Source organism: Chiloscyllium punctatum, chromosome 38 (genome assembly GCF_047496795.1).
Source record: "Chiloscyllium punctatum isolate Juve2018m chromosome 38, sChiPun1.3, whole genome shotgun sequence".
Lineage (NCBI taxonomy): Eukaryota > Metazoa > Chordata > Chondrichthyes > Orectolobiformes > Hemiscylliidae > Chiloscyllium > Chiloscyllium punctatum.
The window spans coordinates 62,662,254-62,673,100 of record NC_092776.1 but is presented as its reverse complement, the minus strand read 5'-3'; positions in this window follow the sequence as shown (position 1 = coordinate 62,673,100).

The following is a 10,847-nucleotide window of genomic DNA, read 5'->3' as shown; positions in this document are numbered from 1 at the left end:
CTCACCTAGGGAAGAACAGACTGACCCCACTCTGTCAAAGTAACACACTCCGGGAAGATCAGACTCTTCCCACTCTGTCAAAGTAACACACTCAGGGAAGAGCAGACTGACCTCACTCTGTCAATGTAACACACCCAGAAAAGAGCAGACTGCCCCCACTCTGTCAATGTAACACACCCAGGGAAGAGCAGACTGACCCCACTCTGTTAATGAAACACACCCAGGGAAGAGCAGACTGACCCCTCTCCCTCCGTGTAACTCACCCAGGGAAGAGCAGACTGACCCCACTCTTTCAATGTAACACACCCAGGGAAGAGCCGACTGACCCCACTCCATCAATGTAACACGCCCGGGGAAGAGCAGACTGACCCCACCCTGTCAATGTAACGCACACAGGGAAGAGCAGACAGACCCCACTCTGTCAATGTAACACACCCAGGGAAGAGCAGACTGACCCCACTCTGTCAATGTAACACAACCAGGGAAGGGCAGACTAACCCCACTCTGTCAATGTAACATACTCAGGGAATAGCAGTCTGACCCCACTCTGTCAATGTATCACACCCAGGGGAGAGCAGACTGACCCCACCCTGTCAATGTAACTCACCCAGGGAAGAGCAGACTGACTTCACTCTGTCAATGTAACACACCGCGGGAAGAGCAGACTGACCCCACTCTGTCAATGTAACACACCCAAGGAAGAGCAGTCTAACCCCACTCTGTCATTGTAACACAGCCAGGGAAGAGCAGACTGTCCCCTCTCTGTCAATGTAACTCACCCAGGGAACAGAAGATTGACCTCACTCGGTCAATGTAACATACCCAGGGAAGAGCAGACTAACCCCACTCTGTCAATGTAACACACCCAGGGAAGAGAAGACTGACCCCACTCTGTCAATGTAACACAACCAGGGAAGAGCAGACTGACCCCACACTTTCAATGTAACACATCCAGAGAAGAGCAGACTGACCGCACTCGGTCAATGTAACCCACCCAGGGAAGAGCAGACTGACCCCTCTCTGTCAATGTAACACACCCAGGGAAGAGCAGATTTACCCCACTCTGTCAATGCAACACACCCAGGGAAGAGCAGACTGACCCCACTCTGTCAATCTAACACACCCAGGGAAGAACAGACTGACGCCACTCTGTCAATGTAACACACCCAGGGAAGTGCAGACTGACCCCACTCTGTCAATATAAGACACCCAGGGGAGAGCAGACTTACCCCACTCTGTCAATGTAACACACCCAGGGAAGAGCAGACTGACCCCACTCTGTCAAAGTAACACACCCAGAGAAGAGAGGACTGACCCCACTCTGTCAATGTAACCCACCCAGTGAAGAGCAGACTGACCCCTCTCCCTCCATGTAACTCACCAAGGGAAGAGCAGACTGACCGCACTCTGTCAATGTAACACACCCAGGGAAGAGCAGACTGACCGCACTCTGTCAATGTAACACACCCAGGGAAGAGCAGATTGACCCCAATCTGTGAATGTGACACTCTCAGTGAAGAGCAGACTGACCGCACTCTGTCAATGTGAGATTCTCAGGGAAGAGCAGACTAACCCCACTCTGTCAAAGTAACACACCCAGGGAAGAACAGACTGACCCGACTCTGTCAATGTAACCCACCCAGGGAAGAGCAGACTGACGCCACTCTGTCAATGCAACATACCCAGGGAAGATCAGACTGACCCAACTCTGTCAATGCAACACACCCAGGGAAGATCAGACTGACCCCACTCTGTCAATGAAACACACCCAGGGAAGAGCACACTGACCCCACCCTGTCAATGTAACCCACCCAGTGAAGAGCAGACTGACCCCACTCTGTCAATGTAACATACTCAGGGAATAGCAGTCTGACCCCACTCTGTCAATGTATCACACCCAGGGGAGAGCAGACTGAACAAACCCTGTCAATGTAACTCACCCAGGGAAGAGCAGACTGACCTCACTCTGTCAATGTAACACACCGCGGGAAGAGCAGACTGACCCCACTCTGTCAATGTAACACACCCAAGGAAGAGCAGCCTGAACCCACTCTGTCATTGTAACACAGCCAGGGAAGAGCAGGCTGACCCCTCTCTGTCAATGTAACTCACCCAGGGAACAGAAGATTGACCTCACTCGGTCAATGTAACATACCCAGGGAAGAGCAGACTGACCCCACTCTGTCAATGGAACACACCCAGGGAAGAGCAGATTTACCCCACTCTGTCAATGTAACAGACCCAGGGAAGAACAGACTGACCCCACTCTGTCAATGTAACAGACCCAGGGAAGAGCAGACTGACCCCACTCTGTCAATGTAAGACACCCAGGGGAGAGCAGACTTACCCCACTCTGTCAATGTAACACACCCAGGGAAGAGCAGACAGACCCCGTTCTGTCAATGTAACCCACCCAGGGAAGAACAGACTGACCCCACTCTGTCATTGTAACACACCCAGGGAAGAGCAGACTGACCCCACTCTGTCAATGTAACCCACCCAGTGAAGAGCAGACTGTCCCCTCTCCCTCCATGTAACTCACCCAGGGAAGAGCAGACTGACCCCATTCTGTCAATGTAAGACACCCAGGGGAGAGCAGACTTACCCCACTCTGTCAATGTAACACACCCAGGGAAGAGCAGACAGACCCCGTTCTGTCAATGTAACCCACCCAGGGAAGAACAGACTGACCCCACTCTGTCAATGTAACACACCCAGGGAAGAGCAGACTGACCCCACTCTGTCAATGTAACCCACTCAGTGAAGAGCAGACTGTCCCCTCTCCCTCCATGTAACTCACCCAGGGAAGAGCAGACTGACCCCATTCTGTCAATGTAACCCACCCAGGGAAGAGCAGACTGACCACACTCAGTCTATGTAACCCACCCAGGGAAGAGCAGACTGACCCCACTCTGTCATTATCACAGACCCAGGGAAGAGCAGACTCACCCATCGCTGTCAAAGTAACACACCCAGGGGAGATCAGAGTGACACCTCTATCTCAATGTAACTCACCTAGGGAAGAGCAGACTGACCCCACTCTGTCAAAGTAACACACTCAGGGAAGAGCAGACACTTCCCACTCTGTCAAAGTAACACACTCAGGGAAGAGCAGACTGACCTCACTCTGTCAATGTAACACACCCAGGGAAGAGCAGACTGTCCCCACTCTGTCAATGTAACACACGCAGGGAAGAGCAAACTGACTCCACTCTGCCAATGTAACACACCCAGGGAAGAGCAGACACACCCCGTTCTGTCAATGTAACCCACCCAGGGAAAAACAGACTGACCCCACTCTGTCAATGTAACACACCCAGGGAAGAGCAGACTGACCCCACTCTGTCAATGTAACACACCCAGGGAAAAGCAGACTGTCCCCACTCTGTCAATGTCACGCACCCAGGGAAGAGCAGACTGACCCCACTCTGTCAATGGAACACACCCAGGGAAGAGCAGATTTACCCCACTCTGTCAATGTAACAGACCCAGGGAAGAGCAGACTGACCCCACTCTGTCAATGTAACACACCCAGGGAAGAGCAGATTGACCGCACTCGGTCAATGTAACCCACCCAGGGAAGAACAGACTGACCCCACTCTGTCAATGTAAGACACCCAGGGGAGAGCAGACTTACCCCACTCTGTCAATGTAACACACCCAGGGAAGAGCAGACTGACACCACTCTGTCAATGTAAGACACCCAGGGAAGAGCAGACAGACCCCGTTCTGTCAATGTTACCCACCCAGGGAAGAACAGACTGACCCCACTCTGTCAATGTAACACACCCAGGGAAGTGCAGACTGACCCCACTCTGTCAATGTAATCCACCCAGTGAAGAGCAGACTGACCCCTCTCCCTCCATGTAACTCACCCAGGGAAGAGCAGACTGACCCCATTCTGTCAATGTAACCCACCCAGGGAAGAGCAGACTGACCCCACTCTGTCAGTGTAACACACCCAGGGAAGAGCAGACTGACCCCACTCTGTCAAAGTAACACACCCAGAGAAGAGCGGACTGACCCCACTCTGTCAATGTAACCCACCCAGTGAAGAGCAGACTGACCCCTCTCCCTCCATGTAACTCACCAAGGGAAGAGCAGACTGACCGCACTCTGTCAATGTAACACACCCAGGGAAGAGCAGACTGATCCCAATCTGTGAATGTGACACTCTCAGTGAAGAGCAGACTGACCCCACTCGGTCAATGTAACCCACCCAGGGAAGAGCAGACTGACCCCTCTCTGTCAATGTAACACAGCCAGGGAAGAGGAGGCTGACCCCTCTCTGTCAATGTAACACACCCAGGGAAGTGCAGACTGACCCCGTTCTGTCAATGTAACCCACCCAGGGAAGAACAGACTGACCCCACTCTGTCAATGTAACACACCCAGGGAAGAGCAGACTGAACCCACTCTGTCAATGTAACCCACCCAGTGAAGAGCAGACGGACACCTCTCCCTCCATGTAACTCACCCAGGGAAGAGCAGACTGACCCCATTCTGTCAATGTAACCCACCCAGAGAAGAGCAGACTGACCACACTCAGTCAATGTAACCCACCCAGGGAAGAGCAGACTGACCCCACTCTGTCATTATCACAGACCCAGGGAAGAGCAGACTCACCCAACTCTGTCAATGTCACACACCCAGGGGAGACCAGACTGACCCCTCTATCTCAATGTAACTCACCTTGGGAAGAGCAGACTGACCCCACTCTGTCAAAGTAACACACTCAGGGAAGTGCAGACTCTTCCCACTCTGTCAAAGTAACACACTCAGGGAAGAGCAGACTGACCTCACTCTGTCAATGTAACAGACCCAGGGAAGAGCAGACTGTCCCCACTCTGTCAATGTAACACACCCAGGGAAGAGCAGACTGACCCCTCTCCCTCCGTGTAACTCACACAGTGAATAGCAGACTGACCCCACTCTTTCAATGTAACACACCCAGGGAAGAGCAGACTGACCCCACTCTGTCAATGTAAAACACCCAGGGGAGAGCAGACTGACCCCTCTCTCTCCATGTAACTCACGCAGGGAAGATAGACTGACCCCACTCTGTCAATGTAACACACCCAGGGAAAAGCAGACTGACCCCACTCTGTCAATGTAACACACCCAGGGAAGAGCAGACTGACCCCACTCTGTCAATGTAACACACCCAGGGAAGAGCAGACTGACCCTACACTGTCAATGCAACACACCCAGGGAAGAGCAGACTGACCCCACTCTGAAAATGTAACCCACCCACGGAAGAGCAGACTGACCCCACTCTGTCATTATCACAGACCCAGGGAAGAGCAGACTCACCCAACTCTGCCAATGTAACACAGCCAGGGGAGACCAGAGTGACCCATCTATCTCAATTCAACTCACCTAGGGAAGAACAGACTGACCCCACTCTGTCAAAGTAACACACTCCGGGAAGATCAGACTCTTCCCACTCTGTCAAAGTAACACACTCAGGGAAGAGCAGACTGACCTCACTCTGTCAATGTAACACACCCAGAAAAGAGCAGACTGTCCCCATTCTGTCAATGTAACACACCCAGGGAAGAGCAGACTGACCCCACTCTGTTAATGAAACACACCCAGGGGAGAGCAGACTGACCCCACTCTGTCAATGTAACACACCCAGGGAAGAGCAGACTGACCCCATTCTGTCAATGTAACACACCCAGGGAAGAGCATACTGACCCCACTCTGTCAATGTAACACACCCAGGGAAGAGCAGACTGACCCCATTCTGTCAATGTAACACACCCAGGGAAGAACAGACTGACCCCACTCTGTCAATGTAAGACACCCAGGGGAGAGCAGACTTACCCCACTCTGTCAATGTAACACACCCAGGGAAGAGCAGACTGACCCCACTCTGTCAAAGTAACACACCCAGAGAAGAGAGGACTGACCCCACTCTGTCAATGTAACCCACCCAGTGAAGAGCAGACTGACCCCTCTCCCTCCATGTAACTCACCAAGGGAAGAGCAGACTGACCGCACTCTGTCAATGTAACACACCCAGGGAAGAGCAGACTGACCGCACTCTGTCAATGTAACACACCCAGGGAAGAGCAGATTGACCCCAATCTGTGAATGTGACACTCTCAGTGAAGAGCAGACTGACCGCACTCTGTCAATGTGAGATTCTCAGGGAAGAGCAGACTGACCCCACTCTGTCAAAGTAACACACCCAGGGAAGAACAGACTGACCCCACTCTGTCAATGTAACCCACCCAGGGAAGAGCAGACTGACCCCACTCTGTCAATGCAACACACCCAGGGAAGATCAGACTGACCCCACTCTGTCAATGAAACACACCCAGGGAAGAGCACACTGACCCCACCCTGTCAATGTAATCCACCCAGGGAAGAGCAGACTGACCCCACTCTGTCAATGTAACATACTCAGGGAATAGCAGTCTGACCCCACTCTGTCAATGTATCACACCCAGGGGAGAGCAGACTGAACAAACCCTGTCAATGTAACTCACCCAGGGAAGAGCAGACTGACCTCACTCTGTCAATGTAACACACCGCGGGAAGAGCAGACTGACCCCACTCTGTCAATGTAACACACCCAAGGAAGAGCAGCCTGACCCCACTCTGTCATTGTAACACAGCCAGGGAAGAGCAGGCTGACCCCTCTCTGTCAATGTAACTCACCCAGGGAACAGAAGATTGACCTCACTCGGTCAATGTAACATACCCAGGGAAGAGCAGACTGACCCCACTCTGTCAATGGAACACACCCAGGGAAGAGCAGATTTACCCCACTCTGCCAATGTAACAGACCCAGGGAAGAACAGACTGACCCCACTCTGTCAATGTAACACACCCAGGGAAGAGCAGACTGACCGCACTCGGTCAATGTAACCCACCCAGGGAAGAACAGACTGACCCCACTCTGTCAATGTAAGACACCCAGGGGAGAGCAGACTTACCCCACTCTGTCAATGTAACACACCCAGGGAAGAGCAGACTGACCCCACTCTGTCAATGTAACACACCCAGGGAAGAGCAGACAGACCCCGTTCTGTCAATGTAACCCACCCAGGGAAGAACAGACTGACCCCACTCTGTCAATGTAACACACCCAAAGAAGAGCAGACTGACCCCACTCTGTCAATGTAACCCACCCAGTGAAGAGCAGACTGTCCCCTCTCCCTCCATGTAACTCACCCAGGGAAGAGCAGACTGACCCCATTCTGTCAATGTAACCCACCCAGGGAAGAGCAGACTGACCACACTCAGTCTATGTAACCCACCCAGGGAAGAGCAGACTGACCCCACTCTGTCATTATCACAGACCCAGGGAAGAGCAGACTCACCCAACTCTGTCAAAGTAACACACCCAGGGGAGATCAGAGTGACCCCTCTATCTCAATGTAACTCACCTAGGGAAGAGCAGACTGACCCCACTCTGTCAAAGTAACACACTCAGGGAAGAGCAGACACTTCCCACTCTGTCAAAGTAACACACTCAGGGAAGAGCAGACTGACCTCACTCTGTCAATGTAACACACCCAGGGAAGAGCAGACTGTCCCCACTCTGTCAATGTAACACACCCAGGGATGTCAGACTGACTCCACTCTGCCAATGTAACACACCCAGGGAAGAGCAGACACACCCCGTTCTGTCAATGTAACCCACCCAGGGAAAAACAGACTGACCCCACTCTGTCAATGTAACACACCCAGGGAAGAGCAGACTGACCCCACTCTGTCAATGTAACACACCCAGGGAAAAGCAGACTGACCCCACTCTGTCAATGTAACACACCCAGGGAAGAGCAGATTGACCCCAATCTGTGAATGTGACACTCTCAGTGAAGAGCAGACTGACCGCACTCTGTCAATGTGAGATTCTCAGGGAAGAGCAGACTGACCCCACTCTGTCAAAGTAACACACCCAGGGAAGAACAGACTGACCCCACTCTGTCAATGTAACCCACCCAGGGAAGAGCAGACTGACCCCACTCTGTCAATGCAACATACCCAGGGAAGATCAGACTGACCCAACTCTGTCAATGCAACACACCCAGGGAAGATCAGACTGACCCCACTCTGTCAATGAAACACACCCAGGGAAGAGCACACTGACCCCACCCTGTCAATGTAACCCACCCAGTGAAGAGCAGACTGACCCCACTCTGTCAATGTAACATACTCAGGGAATAGCAGTCTGACCCCACTCTGTCAATGTATCACACCCAGGGGAGAGCAGACTGAACAAACCCTGTCAATGTAACTCACCCAGGGAAGAGCAGACTGACCTCACTCTGTCAATGTAACACACCGCGGGAAGAGCAGACTGACCCCATTCTGTCAATGTAACACACCCAAGGAAGAGCAGCCTGAACCCACTCTGTCATTGTAACACAGCCAGGGAAGAGCAGGCTGACCCCTCTCTGTCAATGTAACTCACCCAGGGAACAGAAGATTGACCTCACTCGGTCAATGTAACATACCCAGGGAAGAGCAGACTGACCCCACTCTGTCAATGTAACAGACCCAGGGAAGAGCAGACTGACCCCACTCTGTCAATGTAAGACACCCAGGGGAGAGCAGACTTACCCCACTCTGTCAATGTAACACACCCAGGGAAGAGCAGACAGACCCCGGTCTGTCAATGTTACCCACCCAGGGAAGAACAGACTGACCCCACTCTGTCAATGTAACACACCCAGGGAAGTGCAGACTGACCCCACTCTGTCAATGTAATCCACCCAGTGAAGAGCAGACTGACCCCTCTCCCTCCATGAATCTCACCCAGGGAAGAGCAGACTGACCCCATTCTGTCAATGTAACCCACCCAGGGAAGAGCAGACTGACCCCACTCTGTCAGTGTAACACACCCAGGGAAGAGCAGACTGACCCCACTCCGTCAAAGTAACACACCCAGAGAAGAGCGGACTGACCCCACTCTGTCAATGTAACCCACCCAGTGAAGAGCAGACTGACCCCTCTCCCTCCATGTAACTCACCAAGGGGAGAGCAGACTGACCGCACTCTGTCAATGTAACACACCCAGGGAAGAGCAGACTGATCCCAATCTGTGAATGTGACACTCTCAGTGAAGAGCAGACTGACCCCACTCTGTCAATGTGACACTCTCAGGGAAGAGCAGACTGACCGCACTCTGTCAATGTGAGACTCTCAGGGAAGAGCAGACTGACCCCACTCTGTCAATGGAACACACCCAGGGAAGAGCAGATTTACCCCACTCTGTCAATGTAACAGACCCAGGGAAGAGCAGACTGACCCCACTCTGTCATTATCACAGACCCAGGGAAGAGCAGACTCTCCCAACTCTGTCAAGGTAACACACCCAGGGAAGAGCAGACTGACCCCATTCTGTCAATGTAACCCACCCAGGGAAGAGCAGACTGACCACACTCAGTCAATGTAACCCACCCAGGGAAGAGCAGACTGACCCCACTCTGTCATTATCACAGACCCAGGGAAGAGCAGACTGAACCCACCCTGTCAATGTAACACACCCAGGGAAGAGCAGACTGACCCCACCCTGTCAATGTAACACACCCTGGAAGAGCAGACACACCCCACTCTGTCAATGTAACATACTCAGGGAATAGCAGTCTGACCCCACTCTGTCAATGTATCACACCCAGGGGAGAGCAGACTGAACCAACCCTGAAAATGTAACTCACCCAGGGAAGAGCAGACTGACCTCACTCTGTCAATGTAACACACCGCGGGAAGAGCAGACTGACCCCACTCTGTCAATGTAACACACCCAAGGAAGAGCAGCCTGACCCCACTCTGTCAATGTAACACACCCAGGGAAGAGCAGACTGACCGCACTCGGTCAATGTAACCCACCCAGGGAAGAACAGACTGACCCCACTCTGTCAATGTAAGACACCCAGGGGAGAGCAGACTTACCCCACTCTGTCAATGTAACACACCCAGGGAAGAGCAGACTGACCCCACTCTGTCAATGTAACACAGCCAGGGAAGAGCAGGCTGACCCCTCTCTGTCAATGTAACTCACCCAGGGAACAGAAGATTGACCTCACTCGGTCAATGTAACACACCCAGGGAAGAGCAGACAGACCCCGTTCTGTCAATGTAACCCACCCAGGGAAGAACAGACTGACCCCACTCTGTCAATGTAACACACCCAGGGAAGAGCAGACTGACCCCACTCTGTCAATGTAACCCACCCAGTGAAGAGCAGACGGACACCTCTCCCTCCATGTAACTCACCCAGGGAAGAGCAGACTGACCCCATTCTGTCAATGTAACCCACCCAGGGAAGAGCAGACTGACCACATTCAGTCAATGTAACCCACCCAGGGAAGAGCAGACAGACCCCACTCTGTCATTATCACAGACCCAGGGAAGAGCAGACTCACCCAACTCTGTCAATGTCACACACCCAGGGGAGACCAGACTGACCCCTCTATCTCAATGTAACTCACCTTGGGAAGAACAGACTGACCCCACTCTGTCAAAGTAACACACTCAGGGAAGTGCAGACTCTTCCCACTCTGTCAAAGTAACACACTCAGGGAAGAGCAGACTGACCTCACTCTGTCAATGTAACAGACCCAGGGAAGAGCAGACTGTCCCCACTCTGTCAATGTAACACACCCAGGGAAGAGCAGACTGACCCCACTCTGTCAATGTAACACACCCAGGGAAGAGCAGACTGACCCCTCTCCCTCCGTGTAACTCACACAGTGAATAGCAGACTGACCCCACTCTTTCAATGTAACACACCCAGGGAAGAGCAGACTGACCCCACTCTGTCAATGTTAAACACCCAGGGGAGAGCAGACTGACCCCTCTCTCTCCATGTAACTCACGCAGGGAAG